Source organism: Pelophylax lessonae (assembly GCF_965119305.1).
Source record: "Pelophylax lessonae genome assembly, chromosome: 8".
NCBI classification, from domain to species: Eukaryota; Metazoa; Chordata; class Amphibia; order Anura; family Ranidae; genus Pelophylax; species Pelophylax lessonae.
The window spans coordinates 24460599-24478736 of NC_138775.1; the positions used below are offsets into that span (position 1 = coordinate 24460599).

The window sequence follows — 18138 nt, forward strand, 5'->3', positions numbered from 1 at the left end:
CTCCCTCCTACTCCATATGGGCCTCGTCCTTCACAGATGAAGAACATTGTTTTATATTTCTGGTTTTTTTTTTGTTGTTTTCTAAGTTATTTCCCTATCCACATTTGTTTGCAGAGCACTTGCCATGCTCTTAACTACGTTTTGCTGCCATTTGCAGCACTCTAGCCCTTTCCATTGATGTTTTAGAGCCATTTTAGTGCCTGAAAGTTCGGGTCCCCATTGACTTCAATGGGGTTCGGTGTCCGGGTAAAGTTCGGAAAAAGTCCGGGACACGGACCCGGACATTTTTTTCAAGTTCGGCCGAACCCACCGAACACGGACATCCAGGTGTCCTCTCAACTCTACTCCCGACCCCATGAGGGTGAATATGATCATCAAAATAGTTCACCCTTTAATTACAATCAACCGCACCCAGGACCCAGTCAGAATTGGGATTTTCCTCGGCAGTACAACAAGGGCAAAAGGGGTCCAGAGTCAAGCAAGGCACCAGAGGGGGGTGGCGGATCCAAAGGAAAAAGAATAAAAACTTAATTGGTTCCGGCATTTTCAATCTCAGCAAGGTGGAACTTACTTCTGATGAGTTATTCACCTTGGATAGGGGATTGAAATATGCTCCACCTAAACCTATCAATAAATGTAATACATTTATTGATATTCACAAATTTGTGCGAAAAATAAATGTACAAAGATATATTCTTTCCAATCCCAGAACTGATACATCGAGAGTATATTTCCTCTATTAAGCATTCAGGATTTTCAAATCCGTCTCTGTTTAACCCCCCCGGTCCGGTCACTCCATCAGTGGTGGTATTCAGGGATTTGGTTTTTAAGGATCTGGCAAATTTATCTGTAAAAAAACCTTATACACAACCCCAGTTGAGAAAAGGTTTAAAATCTCTGTGTGAACAGAAAGAACTCATAATACGTCCTGCCGACAAGGGCGGCGGAATCATTGTCCTTGATAAGCAAGACTATTGTGAAGAAATGAACAGAATCCTAAGTGATCAGGACACTTACATTAAAATACAAAACAATCCCACTTCTTCTTTTAAAGGTGAATTGGTAAGGTTGGTAGAAAAGGGTTATGCGAGGAATATTCTCAACAAAAAAGAAAAGTCATTTCTGGTTCCTACCGCTCCCCGTATCCCTATAATGTACTATTTACCTAAAGTACACAAGAATCCAGTTCACCCACCCGCCCGTCCTATTGTTAGTGGCATCAACTCCATCACATCTAGGATTGGCAAATATATAGATTTTTATTTGCAGCCCTTAGTAACTCAAACTCCCTCTTACATTAAGGACACAGGTGACGTTATTAACATCCTTAGGAATATTAAGTTGGAGGGTGAACATCTTATGGTGACGGCAGATGTCACCTCCCTCTACACCTGTATCCCACATGAATTGTTTTTTGAGGCAGTTGAACATTATTTAAAAACAGATAATTCTATTTCCTCTCCTCATCGAGACTTCATCCTAGATCTGTTGATGTTCGCTACAGGACCCAGTTTTATTTACAACAAAGAGGAGTGGCCATGGGGGCGAAATTCACCCCCAGCTTGGCCAACCTCTTTATGGCCAAATGGGAAGAGGATGTCATCTATCCTCATGATGCACCCGAGCTAGTGCTATGGATGCGTTATATAGACGACATCCTCTTCCTATGGAAGGGTGATCCACCATCTCTGGAGGTTTTCATGGCCTTCCTAAATAGTAATGTGAGGGGTATCCAGTTATCTTATGAGTATAGCTCAAATAGTATCCATTTTCTTGATCTAAATATTTTATTGGTTGATAATCAATTTATCACCAGTACATTTTTTAAAGATACTGACCGCAATTCCTACCTACCAACCCGACAGCTGTCACCACAAATCTTGTCTGAGTGGAATACCTAAGAGCCAATTTATTAGGCTTAGGAGGAATTGCACCCAAGATCAAGATTTCCTCCAACAAGCACAAATACTGAAGGGTAGATTCCTGACTAAGGGCTACAACCCTGATGTCCTCGAATCTACTATTATGGAGGTTTCACAGATTGATAGGATGCAATTATTATCTGGATCAAAAAACAAAAAAGATCAGTCCAATTTTGTAAAATGGTCTTTCTTTACTGAATTTTCCACGCAGTACGGATCGATCAAAAAGATCTTTTCAAAACATTGGGACATACTTAAAAATGATCCCTGTCTTGAATACTGCCTTGCCTGTTCGGCCATCTGTTACCTTTAGGGGAGCCCCTGCATTGAGAGGGCAACTGGCCCCTAACATACCAGATGAACCGACTAAGCCGAAAAAATTTTTTGCAGACCTCATTGGTTTCTACCCTTGTCGGAGATGCAGGGTTTGTGAGTATAACTGTGATAAGAGGAGGAAGTTTTTATCTTTCCAATCCACAGTTACTAACAGCCTATACCAAATAAAGTTCTTTGCTACATGCGTCACTACTCACGTAGTTTATCTAATGACTTGCCCATGTAAAAAACAATATGTGGGGCGTACTATTAGATCTTTTAATGTACGAGTCAATAAGCATATTACTAGCATTATTACAGGCAAGGACAAACACAATGTATCCAAACATTATTTATTGTTTCACCAAAAAAAAACCTACAGGTACTCTTTTTCAGATTATTGACCAGTATGTATCTCCGTGGAGGGGTGGTTCTAAAATTCGAGGTGTCTCCCGGAGAGAAACTTACTGGATCTATACCTTAAAATTTTATTATGCATATGCTTTAAATATCGAGTGGGACATAAATGCCTTCATCAACACAGCTTGACATGTAAACTCATATTTATTCCTTAGTTTTTACCTTTTAGCGTTTTAATACCTTTCCTCCCTCCTGTTTTAGACATGTTTTAATCCAATTTGGTTTTAACATATCTTTCCAACTTGTTTTTTCGTATTTTATGCATTTTTTCGCTATGTAAATTATGTACGATTTTACATGTTATATGCCTTTAATTGGCCGTTTCATGTATATATTATATATAACATTTTAACATTTTTTAACATACTATTATTGAATATTAAATTTATTCTGATTTTATTTTTGCCACCCTGTGTCGAAAGTCACCTTAGATTCTATCAGTGGTGTGCTCTCCCGTTTTTTAATGCGATAGCATATTTATGTATGATCACTCGGTCTCAGATCATCACTTCCTGTTTATCCCGGAAGTTACCATAGAGGTACACCATGGAATAGAGTCCTGAACCGCAAGCTTGCCGTCCGGTGCGTTCCAACAACGTCACTTCCGCTGAGTCCCGGAAGTGACGTTCCGCTATTGGTGGTCCATCACAGCGAGGCTTGGAACGCATGCCGGAGCCATTACAAGCTTCCATGCGGCTCGTAGAGGTGATTTTCTACAGGTGGAGCAAACTATCCATTACATTATATATAGTGGGCATTTGGAGGTGTGCATTATCTTTTGAGAAAGGCATCTATGCTGAAACGCGTTAAGAGGACTACAGTCAGCCCTGCTATGTATACCTGACATGCATTTCATTTATGGATGTTTGTAAGTGTATCGGCTTTATCTTTTAATAAATTGATTTTAGCAGTATTACACTATGTCTGTCCCCCTTTTTGGTTTTATCTATAACCGTGCTGGAGTTGAGATCTGGAGTGTCCATACTCGTTGCTGATCCATATGGAATCCATTGAGGTCGGTGAATCCAGCTGGGACATTCCACAAATATCCCCTTAAGCCTGTTTGACCCTTATGCTATATGGTATCTGGGTCCCATCCATCTGGTGAGCGCAATCCACTTTATCTTCACTGGTGTTGGGATTTGCTGCACATTAAGATCACATTACTCTTTGTTGGACCTATTTCATCACAATTATTCACTTGGGATTTTTTTGATGGACTTTTTAATGTTTGGACTCTCATGTATTATTTGTTTATACATATTCACCATTACCAGCGCTACACATTTCTTCCCATTTTTTGTATTTTTGGTCACTTTTTTGTCTAGTGATTGGTGCTAGCTGCTTTTCCACCCATTAGTTAGCACAGTAATTTCTTGCTTCCTTATTTATTAATATATAGAATACCCCATGGTGGGATTTATAGTATATCTATAGAAAAGCCATGCTGGGATTTTTAGTATATCTATAGAAAACCCCATGCTGGGATTTGTAGTACATCTATAGAAAAACCCATGCTGGGATCTGTAGTACATCTATAGAAAACCCCATACTGGGATTTGTAGCGTCGTGGAAATTAATAGGGCTTGGAGCATAAAAACCCGCTTCAGTGCGCTCAAGATCATTACTCACCAAGCTCCATTAATAGCTTGTACTGAAAAGTACAATTGTACCGCTCTTTTGTGTAACGGTTTACCAAGCGCTGGCAACAAAGTAATTGAACAGACAAGCTTGCTGTAGTCAATCCTATGCTCTCTGGAGGGTCCCTCTGAGTAAACTGCCCTCCTCCAGGACACATTCGGTTTATTTAACAAAAGGGAGTTACAGGGAGTGGCTTCAAGACCACCAATCACAGAACAAGTATACATTCAAAAAATCTCAATAGAAACTGGAGTACATGCCCATGAATGGACACGAGCGAACAAAGGGGCACATGGCTTTTCATTGTTCATTCATGTCAATCCATAAACATGAATCCATTACGTGTTAGTGGGTCTTCATCAAACATGATTCACATATAAAGCATTTTTGATAGTGAACATTCTATTTGTTCCAGTTGATGAGGTTTTATCTGCATAAGATAATAGCAGAAGCCCCTCAGTCACACCGATCGAATGTGACTAAAAGGAGCCATCTATTAATCTTGGTACAATGCTAAGAATTTCCATATCACAAACATATCTCAGCAGTACAGGGCCCCGAACTGCAGACATAGATCTGTGCGATGGACTCTCTCTGCTACTAGTATTGTGCCATCTCATCCAATGGAAGGTTTTCACCAACAAGTCTTTCCTGCAATGACAGTTAAAGCGATAATCACTGTAAATAGCGATTATCAGTAAAACTCGACACTGGGAGACATTATGACTATTTAACTAAAGAAATGTCTATCAAAATTTCCACAACAGCCTCTCCTCTTTGTCATATGCTCCCATGTGTCCCTTGATGAATCTTCTTCTAAATAAACAGAACAGTTCTTCTCATGATAAAACAATCCATTTCAAAAAGTTTATAAAAAGAAAAAGATAACGGGTAAAAACAATCCATTGAAAGGAAACGACACTTGGGTTCCGTTCTTCGGGAGATTACTTCAGACAGAGGGCATGAGATGATTTGATGCGTTGATCAGTGGTTAGGCTGGAGTCCTTGGTGTCGGATGGAGGGGCAGGTTTTCGGGGCGTTTTGTCTCAGCAATCAGGACAAGGTCATCTGCTCGGGCTTTGGTGACCAGACAACAGGATAATTTCACCACGGCATATAAGAGGAATAGAAACAAGAACAACATAAGTATATATACTCCTATTTCCTTCAACCAAGATCCAATGGAGAACAAAAAATCCGCGAAACCTCCCAAAGCCTTAAAAGGATTCCAACCCTCGCTAGCTATAGCTCTGGTTCTGCCTTGCAATGAAGTTACCTTGTCCATATGGGCCTGGACCTTATCACTGGTGTCTGCTATCCAGGTACAGCAGTCTTCTCCTATGAATTCGCAGAAACCCCCCTTGGAAGCTAAAATTGGATTTTTTGTAAGAACTTACCGTAAAATCCTTTTCTCTAAAGCTCATTGACAGACGCAGTCCTCTTTGATTAATATCAGTAGGGTTATACTGCCCCCTACAGGAGTAGGACACTAGGCAGGAAAAACGTTCTGGCCACACCTTAGGGGCAGTCCCAGAGGGTATATCCTCTCTCTCCCTGATACAGGATGTCAGTTATGTCACAAAGCAGTGTCAGAGAATTTAACCCAACCCAACTCAAAAATAGAGGGGCGGGTACTGCGTCTGTCAATGAGCTTAAGAGAAAAGGATTTTACGGTAAGTTCTTACAAAAAATCCAATTTTCTCTGTCGCTCATTGACAGACGCAGTCCTCTTTGATTAATATCAGTAGGGACGTCCCAAAGCAGTGCCACAAATGAGGGGTGGGATAATGGAAATCAAAATCCAATCCAGAAGGCCCAACTAGAAGTCTTAAAGGCTCATCAGACAAAAGGATGAGACTCAACTGAAAACCCAACAGAAAAAACCCTTGAGGTAGACCACCGGTCTCCTCAAACAGCGGCCTGCAGAACCTTGCGGCCAAAAGAGGCATCCGCCGATGCCAGCACATCAACTTTGTAAAATTTTGTAAAGGTATGAACCGACGACCTGGTAGCCGCCTTGCAAACCTGAACCACTGACGCCTGATGGCGGAAGGCCCAGGAAGCACTAAGCGCCCGAGTGGAGTGCGCCTTAACAGGGAATGGAGGAACCCGACCCTTAATAGAATAAGCCTGTACCACCGTCTGTCTGATCCATCTAGAGATAGTCATGGCAGACGCAGGCAACCCCTTTCTAGGGCCATCCGTGATCACAAAAAGTGAATCCGTCTTATGGAAAGATTCCGTAGTAGTCAAGTACACCCTGATCGCCCGAACTACATCCAAGGAGTGTAACGCAAACTCCCGAGGATGACTGGGCTTAGGACACAGGGAAGGTAACACAATATCTTCATTTAGATGGAAATCTGAAACCACCTTAGGAAGGAAGGATGGATTCGGACGAAGAACCACCTTATCCCTATGAACCACCAGATATGGGGAACGACAGGACAATGCGGCCAGTTCTGACACCCTGCGTGCAGAAGTGATAGCCACCAAAAAGGCCACCTTCTGGGATAAGGTGAGCAAGGGAATCTCCCTAATATTTTAAAAGGGAGGTTTCTGAAGAACAGACAACACCAAATTAAGATCCCAGGGCGGCAAGGGCGTGCGCACCGGCGGAGCCAGGTGCCGCACCCCCTGGATGAAACTCCGCACCAAGGAATGAGTAGCCAGAGGCCTCTGAAAGAAGATTGCTAATGCTGAAACCTGACCCTTGATAGTGCTCAAGGACAGTTTCTGCTCAACCCCTTTTTGCAGAAAAGCCAATATACGGGCCACCGAGTACGAACGTGGAGGAAACCCAAGGGATTCACACCACGCGATATAAGACTTCCATGTGCGATGATAGACTTTTCTGGAAGTCGCTTTCCTTGCTTTAATTAGAGTAGGAATAACTGAAGCTGACAACCCCTTGTCCTTCAGCACCTGGGTCTCAACAGCCAGGCCGTTAAAGCCAGCGATCGTAAAGCAGGATGGAAGATCGGTCCCTGAGACAGCAGATCCTCCCTGAGAGGAAGTCGCCAAGGAACGTCTGCGACCAGCCTGACCGGGTCGGCGTACCAGGCCAGTCCGGAGCTACCAGGATAACTGGAATTCCCTCCACCTCTATCCTGCGAAGAAGTTTAGGCAGCAATTTGAGAGGAGGAAAGGTATACAGTAGCTGGTACTGCCCCCACGGGGCGACCAGCGCGCCTGCGGCGTCCGCTAGAGGATCACGGGAGCGGGCTACAAACCTCCGCACCTTCCTGTTGAGCCGAGATGCCAACAGATCCACATCCGGGGTGCCCCAACGAAGGCACAATTGGTGAAATACCTCTGGATGAAGAGACCATTCCCCTTGATCCAGAATCTGACGGCTGAGAAAATCTGCCTGCCAATTCTCCACCCCCGGAATGAATACCGCGGAGAGAGCGAAGGATGCTGGCCACTTCCATGGCCGCCAGGACACTCTTGGTGCCCCCCTGGTGATTGACATAAGCCACTGCCGTGGCATTGTCCGACTGGATCCGCACCGGGCTGCCCCGGAGCTGCTCTGTCCAGTGAATCAGACAAAGTCTGATCGTTCTCAGTTCCAATACATTTATCGGTAACCTGGATTCTTCCAGGGACCAGAGCCCCTGAGCAGATCGTCTGCCGAGAACCCCACCCCACCCCACCCGGATAGACTGGCATCCGTGGTGACAATCGTCCAATAGATTGGAAGAAAGGACTTCCCCCTGACTGAGCATTGGTGATCAAAGCCACCAAACCAGAGATTCCCTGGTCTGTTCGCTCAGCCGGATCCGATTGTCCAGGGAATCGGGATTCCGGTTCCATTTGAGAAGAATCTCCTTTTGGAGAATCCGGGTATGAGACTGGGCAAGCGGTACTGCCTCGAAGGAGGCCACCATCAGTCCCAGAACCCTCATGCAAGTCCGCAGGGAAGGCCAGTTGACGGTCAATAATAACGGAGTCGCCGACTGAATCTTCCGGAGTTTCTCCACCGGGAGAAACACTTTTGCCAAGGATGTATCCAAGGTTAGGCCCAGATAGTTCAGTCTCCTGGTGGGGACCAGGGATGATTTTTGCCGGTTCACTAGCCATCCGAACTCTTCCAAAGAGATCATTGTGATCTCCAGGTTTAGCAACAGAGCCTGCGGAGACTCCACACGGAGTAGAAGGTCGTCTAGGTAGCCTAGAACCGATATGCCCCGCTGTCGCAATAGTGCCAAAACTGGGGCCAAGACCTTTGTGAAGACCCGGGGAGCAGAGGCGAGACCAAAGGGTAACGCCGCAAACTGATAATGGTTTTCTCCCACGGAAAAGCGAAGAAAACGCTGATGTCCTGCGTAAATGGGAATGTGAAGATAGGCATCCTTGATGTCTATGGACGCCAGAAAATCCCCCTGATGCAGGGAGGCCACTACTGTGCGAATGGACTCCATCTTGAATTTTTGCACCTGGACAAAATGATTGAGCGCTCTCAAGTCCAGAATTGGACGCACCTTGCCCTCTTTTCTGGGTATTGTGAATAGGTTCGATTAGAACCCCTGAAAACGTTCTGTCCAAGGAACATGGACCACCACTCCTTGTTGCATTAAATCCGTCACTGCCCCCCGCAAAGCTTCTAAGCGGTCCGGGGATAGTCGGATATTGGAAGGGAAGAACCGCACCGGTGGAAGTGATCGAAACTCGATCTTGTATCCCGACCGTATGACCTCTTGAACCCATTTGTCTGGAATCCTGGAGAGCCATGGGTCCGGAAACCGGTGAAGACGTTCCCCACCCCAGATATGGGTGGGGGCGCACCTTCAGGCTGTATTGGTCTTATCTTCAGGTCTGGCAGGGCCGGACCTTTGTTTACTCGACCAGCGCCCTTTGAATCCCCCTGGGGGGGCTTTGGAGGCCGAGGAGCGAAAAAATTTCTTATGAGCTAAAAGGAAGGTCCCCGTCTGCGACATTGGTGCTTTCCCCTTAGTAGTCTGTGGTAAAAAGGTGCTCTTGCCACCAGTGATACCCTTGATGATCTCATCCAAGGTGACACCAAACAGGCGATCCCCTTGAAAGGGGAGATTAGTTAAAGCTTTTTTGGAAGCTTGATCCGCCGACCAGCATTTTAACCACAGCATACGCCGAAGGACCACCGCCGAGATCGATACGCGCCCCAGTAATGGAGCGGCGTCCAGGGCGGCGTCACAGAAAAACTGTAGCGCTTGTACCATCTGCTCCAGCAAGTCCGATACTGCCGGGGGGAGACTTCTCCCCTCCAGATCTCGGCGTAACAACTTGGTCCACTCTGTCAATGTTTGTGCAACCAGAGCAATGGTGAACACTGGCCTTAAGGCTGACCCTATCAGGGAAAATATCGAGCGGGATATAGATTCCGCTTTACGGTCCACTGGATCCCGAAAGGACGGAGCGTCCTCCACCGGGATAACCGTAGCTTTATTTAATCTGGAAATCGGTGAATCCACCGACGGTGGTACCGTCCATTTATTAAGGAGAGATTCTTCAAATGGATAGCGTCTAGCAATCCGTTTGGAAATACCAGGGGCTCGTTTTGGACGGACCCATTCTTCCTTAATTATATCTTGAAAACATTTGGGCAAAGGAAACACCTTTGCCATCTTGGTAGGCTTGCGAGTACCAAAAGCAATTTCAGTATCAACTGCTTCCGTAGGTATAAGCTCAAGTCTTAAAGTTTCCCACACAGACACAATTAGTGCATCTACCAATGCTTCATCCTTCGCTATAGCGGAGGGAGAAATGTCTTCCTCACTATCCGAGTAAACGGGATATGAGACACTAGCCCCAGAAGAGGGACCTGCAGCTGCTGCGACAGGCTCAGAATCTGTATCTGAAGTGTCAGATGAAATAGGGGTAGGCAGGGGTCGCTTCTTTGTGCCCCATCCCTGACAGGCCACCTCCACCCGGGATACAAAAGACTCCAAAACCGCTGACAATGCATCAATAGTAAGTGGGGAACTGGAGGGTCCTGCGGCCACCTCGAGGGGATCAGGTGGGGATACATGTGTAGCAGGTTCCATGATAAATCCAGGAACACTTGCCAGCAACCAAAGATTGCAAAAGAAAAAACTTTTTTTTTTTTTTGTGTAATCCCCCAGCGCAACAGCGCCCCTCAGTGACACCTGCTTCGGACCCCCACAGAGAGAGAGACCCCAAGGGCTCACCACCTGATGCACAGAAGCTTCTACCGAACTGCTCTCAGCGCTGTCCTTACAGAACAGGAAGTCTTGTGGATCGATTTACCCGGGTAAAGGAGGCGGCTCCGCCCGTTTACACGCCTTCCGGCACTCCCACCGCTACTCCAAGAGGTAGCTGGTTATCCAAATGGCCGCCCCCATGCAGGAGACATTCGGCTACGCCAAAATGGCGGCCTCGTGTGGCCTGCGGAAAGATGGCGGTCCGTGCGGCCTGCGGCAGGATGGCGGTCCGTGCGGCCTGCGGCAGGATGGCAGTCCGTGCGGCCTGCAGCAGGATGGCAGTCCGTGCGGCCTGCAGAAGCCGTGCGGCCTGCGGAAGGATGGCGGTCCGTGCGGCCTGCAGAAGGATGGCAGATACATCGCTATGCGATAGGTAGGTGCTTGATCATATCACTCCTCTGCATGGCTGTTTTCAAACAGTAACTCCCCTGACTGGCTCAGTCACCTTCCTTTTACAATGCAGGCTCCTTGCAGTGACTCATGTAGATAGTCAGCTCCCAAACCAAGCCTCTTGGAGTGGTATACCTGCAAGTAAGGAGATATGTGGAGTGTGTCACAGGATAGAGGGGAACCCGGGATCATGAGGGTCCGACCATCCACAGACGGGCCCGCATCCATTCCCAAAACCCGACAGGGGGGGAGGGGGAACATTCTACTCACCATACCGGAACAGACGGGCACCCACTCCTAACAGAACCCCTCTCCACCGAGGTGGGGGGCTGTCGACCAATACGGACGCCACGACTCTGACTGGTCGTAGGCGACCTGACGAGACGTTTAACTCGCAGGGCCAGTCCCCGTCCAGTGGGACTATGTCGCGGCTGACCCAGCGCGGAGCTAGGGCCTGCACGCGCTCGTAGGCCCGGCTGGGGTGACCACTGGATCTCAACATCCAGCCCGTCGCCCAGCTCCAGCATAATTGCTTGAAGATCTCACAGGAACAAAAAACCGGAGAGAAAAAGCTAACTAAAAAAGTTTTATCTAAAAAAGCTTGCCAGGACCAGAGATCCCAGCAAGGAACTTAGGTCCTTACTCCTGACTAGGCAGAAAAAAACTGACATCCTGTAGCAGGGAGAGAGAGGATATACCCTCTTGGACTGCCCCTAAGGTGTGGCCAGAACGTTTTTCCTGCCTAGTGTCCTACTCCTGTAGGGGGCAGTATAACCCTACTGATATTAATCAAAGAGGACTGCGTCTGTCAATGAAAATAAAATCTAGTGCCATCTTCTCCTACAGTACTAAAGTCTTCATTTGTCTCTGCTCTTGAGTAATTTCCCTTACAGCTTCAACGGTTTCATTAAACATTTCATCCACAATGGACGAGTAATTATTCAACCGTTTCATCAGCTCGATCCCCCACCCAGTCCAAGCCGGGAACCATGCCCATGCCTGATCGCGGGTCAAAAACAGTTCTCTGCGAGTCCTGTCTTGCAACCTTACCTTACTTAACAGCAAATCCTCACGGTCAGCAGCAATGTACGATGCGGGTACGAGCTTCACTAAAGCACACGAACCCTTCGCATTAGGGGGCACTACCTTGTAAGCAGCGGAACCACACAAAAAATAATAAGCACCTGTCAACACCTTACAGGAAGAATCATCCTGTCGGTCACGTGCACTAAACAGTAACATAATAGACTGAGGGATTGCTCCCTTAGCCTGCACATTACACCTGTCCTTCCAGCAGATATAATCTGATCTGTTGGTGTTACTTAAAAAACCCAGAGTTTCATTAGTGAGGTTGACTGTTATACCTGTCTCACAGGTCGTGGATCCTACGAATCTAGTTCTGGTGCCAAAACTGAAGTTAAAGCACATCTGTGGACTACCTAATTGTCCTGATACCCAAATTGGATTGGCCAGCAAAGAACAGGAGCCAGAGCTAATATTGGAACTATAACTGGTGTTACCCTCTAGGAATGTGTCATTCAATTCTATAGACAAGTGTCTCCTGGTGGTTTTCGCAAGTATCTCATATTTCTTAATGCCATTACAAGCGTCGTATATAGCATGCACTGCTGCCATTGCTGGGGTGTAAATGCTAGGTGGGGGTTTGGAGCACACCAAGCAATTAGACCTGTTTGCCGCCTTGGCCAGCTGGAGATGCATTTTAAACAATAAGTTGGGATGCTGTTCATCATTACCCTTGCCAAAATACACTAAACTAAATATGTAAATAAAAATGATACTCCTCATTATCATTCTTGGACATAGTTGAGTAGCTTTTTGCAGTGGCTGGCGTGGATCCAGTTATCACGTCCCTCGGGCTTCAAAGAAGTCAGTGTTGTCAGCTGGACCTGGTATGGCTCGGTATACCTCGGCTCCAATCCCGTCCTTTGGTGTTTTTTTAAAACGACCCAATCACCTGGTTGAATAGAATGGACACTGGTTATTGTGTCAGGGTCCGGAAGAGACTCCCGAACCCTGTGATGGACCTTTTGGAGCTCCATTTGCAGGGACTGCACATACCCCGTCAGCTGGGAATGTAAAGATAACAGCTGCTGCGGAAAGTACAGTCCAGTTTTGGGTGGGCTCCCAAACAACACCTCATAATGTGATAATCCATGGGGCTGTCTAGGTGCATTTCTGATGGAATAAAAAGCAATGGGGAGACATTCGAGCCATGGCTTTTTAGTGTCAGCCATGATTTTTGAGAGCTTGTTTTTAAGAGTTCCATTTAGTCGTTCAACCTTACCGCTACTTTGAGGATGATAAAGAGTATGTAATCCCTGGTTGATATGAAGTGCCTTACATACCTCTGCAAATATCTGACCAGTAAAGTGTGATCCGCGATCCTACTCAATCGTTTCAGGCAGCCCCCAGCGACAAACTATTTAAGACAGGATCTTTTTCGCAGTGGTAGTGGCATTGGCACTGTGAACAGGCAAAGCCTCTGGCCATCCCGAAAACATATCCACACAGACCAAAACATGCTCGTATGTTCCACTCTTTGGCAACGTGATATAGTCTATATGAATGCGCTGAAAGAGATATTATGGTTTGGTGGAATGCCTTCTCGGTACCGTTACTGTCCTACCTACATGTGTGCGCAAACTAGGCAGGTGGCTGTAAAGTTGGCAGCAGCGGTAGTGAAACCAGGGGCAATCCAATGCTCCTCCACCTGTGCACACATAACCATCTTCGACTGGTGCCCGGGGTAATGAGCCGAGTGGGCCATCATTGGAAAAAGGGATTTGGGTAAACACCATTTACCATCAAGACCCCAGATGTCATCTGGACCCTGTGTAGCCCCCAAAACCATCCATCTCCTCTTTTCCTGCATATCCACTTGGGACTGCAGTTTCTTAAATTCCTCTAGCGACACATCAGAGGGGATGGCTAGCATCAGGGTCTCTGTCACAGGGCTCAGAGCACCTTCCTTAGCAGCTCTATCTGCCAAGGCATTTCCATTGGCTTCCATAGTCCTCTCAGTAGTATGAGCTTTTACCTTCAGAATGGCTATCTCGTGTGGCAAGCAAAAGGCAATGAACAGTCTGTCTATTAACTCTGCATGTTTCACCGGCTTCCCCGAACTAGTCAAAAACCCTCTTGTCTTCCAGATAGGACCAAAATCATGTGCCACTCCAAAAACGTATCTTGAGTCTGTATAGATACTAATCCTCTGATCTTTATGGGTCTCACAAGCTCTCACTAGTGCCCATATCTCAGCCTCCTGTGTGGACATGTGGGACACTGAGGGAGAGGAGCGGCAAAATCGCATACTAGCACATTATGATAGGTTTACCTTAAATGTCCACTGACAGGGCTTCTATTATCACCTGGTTTTCTTTCCAGATTAAGGAAAGGGGTTTTGACAGACAGGGCAGGGGGTTTGACAGACAGGGCAGGGGGTTTGACAGACAGGGCAGGGGGTTTGATAGAAAGGGAAAGGGGTTTGACAGACAGAGAAGTGAGTTTGACAGACAGAGAAGTGAGTTTGACAGACAGGGAAGGGGGTGTGACAGACAAAGATGAGGGTGCGACAGACAGGGAAGGGGGTGCGACAGACAGGGAAGGGGGTGCGACAGACAGGGAAGGGGGTGTGACTGTGACAGACAGGGAGGGGGGGGTGACAGACAGGAAAGGGGTGTGACAGATAGGGAAGGGGTTGTGACAGACAGGGGAGGGGTGTAACATACAGGGAAGGGGGTTTGACAGGCAGGACAGGGGGTGTGACAGACAGGGAAGGGGGTTTGACAGACAGGGAAGGGGGTTTGACAGACAGGGAAGGGGGTTTGACAGACAGGGAAGGGGGTTTGACAGACAGGGAAGGGGGTTTGACAGACAGGGAATGGGGTTTGACTATGACAGACAGGGAGGGGGTGTGACAGACAGGGAGGGGGTGTGACAGACAGGGAGGGGGTGTGACAGACAGGGAGGGAGTGTGACAGACAGGGTAGGGGGTGTAACAGACAGGGTAGAGGTGTGACTGACAGACAGGGAAGAGGGTGTGACAGGGAAGGGGATTTGAAAGACAGGGAAGGGGGTGTGACAGACAGGGAAGGCGGTTTGACAGAAAGGGAAGGGGATGTGACAGACAGGGAAGGGGTGTGAATGACAAGGAAGGAGGTGTGACAGACAGGGAAGGGGTGTGACAGACAGGGAAGGGGTGTGACAGACAGGGAAGGGGATTTGATAGACAGGGAAGAGGGTGTGACAGAAAGGGAAGAAGGTGTGACAGACAGGGAAGGGGGTGTGACAGACAGGGAAGGGGTGTGAATGACAAGGAAGGAGGTGTGACAGACAGGGAAGGGGTGTGACAGACAGGGAAGGGGTGTGACAGACAGGGAAGGGGATTTGATAGACAGGGAAGAGGGTGTGACAGAAAGGGAAGAAGGTGTGACAGACAGGGAAGGGGGTGTGACAGACAGGGAACGGAGTGTGACAGACAGGGAAGGGGGTTTGACAGACAGGGAAGGGAGTGTGACAGACAGGGAAGGGGGTGTGACAGACAGGGAAGGGGGTTAGACAGACAGGGAAGGGGGTTAGACAGACAGGGAAGGGGGTTTGACAGACAGGGAAGGGGGTTTGACAGACAGGGAAGGGGGTGTGACAGACAGGGAAGGGGGTGTGACAGACAAAAAAGCGGGTGTGACAGACAGGGAAGGGGGTGCGACAGACAGGGAAAAGGGTGCGACAGTGAAGGGGGTGCGACAGACAGGGAAAGGTGTGTGACTGACAGACAGGGAGGGGTGTGTAACAGACAGGGATGGGGGTGTGACAGACAGGGAAGGGGGTGTGACAGACAGGGAAGGGGGTGTGAAACAGACAGGGAAGAGGTGTGACAGACAGGGAGGGGGTGTGACAGACAGGGTACGGGAAAACAGACAGGAAAGGGGGTGACAGACAGGGAAGGGGGTGGGACAGACAGGGAAGAGGTGTGACAGACAGGGATGGGGGTGTGACAGACAGGGAAGGGGGTGTGACAGACAGGGAAGGGGGTGTGACAGACAGGGAAGGGGGTGTGACAGACAGGGAAGGGAGTGTGACAAACAGGGAAGGGAGTGTGACAAACAGGGAAGGGAGTGTGACAAACAGGGAAGGGGGTGTGACAGGCAGGGAAGGGGGTGTGACAGACAGGGGGGGATGTAACTGTGACAGACAGGGAGGGGGATGTGACAGACCGGGAGGGGGGTGTGACAGACAGAGAAGGGGGTTGTGACAGACAGAGAAGGTGTGTGACAGACGGAATTGAGTGACAGGGAAGGGGGTGTGACAGATAGGGAAGGGGTTGTGACAGACAGGGGAGGGGTGTAACATACAGGGAAGGGGGTTTGACAGGCAGGACAGGGGGTGTGACAGACAGGGAAGGGGGTTTGACAGACAGGGAAGGGGGTTTGACAGACAGGGAAGGGGGTTTGACAGACAGGGAAGGGGGTTTGACAGACAGGGAAGGGGGTTTGACAGACAGGGAATGGGGTTTGACTATGACAGACAGGGAGGGGGTGTGACAGACAGGGAGGGGGTGTGACAGACAGGGAGGGAGTGTGACAGACAGGGTAGGGGGTGTAACAGACAGGGTAGAGGTGTGACTGACAGACAGGGAAGAGGGTGTGACAGGGAAGGGGATTTGAAAGACAGGGAAGGGGGTGTGACAGACAGGCAAGGGGGTTAGACAGACAGGGAAGGGGGTGTGACAGACAGGGAAGGGGGTGTGACAGCCAGGGAAGGGGGTGTGACAGCCAGGGAAGGGGGTGTGACAGCCAGGGAAGGGGGTGCGACAGACAGGGAAAAGGGTGTGACAGAAAGGGAAGGGGGTGTGAAAGACAAAGGAGGGGTGAAACAGACAGGGAGGGGGTGTGACAGACAGGGAGGGGGTGTGACAGACAGGGAGGGGGTGTGACAGACAGGGAGGGGGTGTGACAGACAGGGAGAGGGTGTGACAGACAGGGAAGGGGGTGCGACAGACAGGGAAAAGGGTGTGACAGACAGGGAAGGGGGTGTGACAGACAGGGAAGGGGGTGTGAAAGACAAAGGAGGGGTGAAACAGACAGGGAGGGGGTGTGACAGACAGGGAGGGGGTGTGACAGACAGGGAGGGGGTGTGACAGACCGGGTAGGGGAAACCAGACAGAGAAGGGGATGACAGACAGGGAAGGGGGTGCGACGGACAGGGAAGGGGGTGTGACAGAAAAGGAAACCGGGTGAAAGACAGGGAAGAGGGGGTGACTGACAGGGAAAAAGTGTGACGGACAGGGAAAAGGTGTGACAGACAGGGAAAAGGTGTGACAGACAGGGAAAAGGTGTGACAGACAGGGAAGGGGGTTTGACAGACAGGGAAGGGGGTTTGACAGACAGGGAAGGGGGTGTGACAGACAGGGAAGGGGGTGTGACAGACAGGGAAGGGGGTGTGACAGACAGGGAAGGGGGTGTGACAGACAGGGAAGGGGGTGTGACAGACAGGGAAGGGGGTGTGACAGACAGGGGAGGGGGGGTTTGACAGACAGGGAAGGGGGTGTGACAGATAGGGAAGGGGGTTTGACAGACAGGGAAGGGGGTGTGACAGATAGGGAAGGGGGTTTGACAGAAAGGGAAGGGGGTGCGACAGAAAGGGAAGGGGGTGCGACAGAAAGGGAAGGGGGTTTGACAGACAGGGAGGGGGGTGTGACTGTGACAGACAGGGAGGGGGGTGACAGACAAGGAAGGGGGATGACAGACAGGGAAGGGGGTGTGACAGACAGGGAAGGGGGTGTGACAGAAAGGGAAGGGGGTTTGACAGACAGGGAAGGGGTTGTGACAGACAGGGAAGGGGGTTAGACAGACAGGGAAGGGGGTGTGACAGATGGGGGAGGGTGTGACTATGACAGACAGGGAGGGGGTGTGACAGGCAGGGAAGGGGGTTAGACAGACAGGGAAGGGGGTGTGACAGATGGGGGAGGGTGTGACTATGACAGACAGGGAAGAGGGTGTGACAGGGAAGGGGATTTGAAAGACAGGGAAGGGGGTGTGACAGATAGGGAAGGGGTGTGACAGACAGGGAAGGCGGTTTGACAGACAGAGAAGGGGGTTTGACAGACAGGGAAGGGGGTTTGACAGACAGAGAAGGGGGTGCGACAGACAGGGAAGGAGGTGTGACAGACAGGGAAGGGGGTGTGACAGAAAGGGAAGAAATGTGAAAGACAGGAAAGGGGGTGTGAC

The 18138-nt window shown here is 48.8% G+C and overlaps 1 pseudogene across 1 annotated transcript; it reads right to left on the reverse strand.

Moving 5' to 3' along the window:
• Positions 1-5289: 5289 nt before the first annotated feature.
• LOC309562132 (syncytin-A-like) lies at positions 5290-12526 on the reverse strand (annotated as a pseudogene). The gene is made up of 2 exons: positions 11692-12526; positions 5290-5666 (listed from the first exon to the last, which is right to left on the reverse strand). The product of its transcript is annotated as a syncytin-A-like (transcript).
• Positions 12527-18138: the final 5612 nt, after the last annotated feature.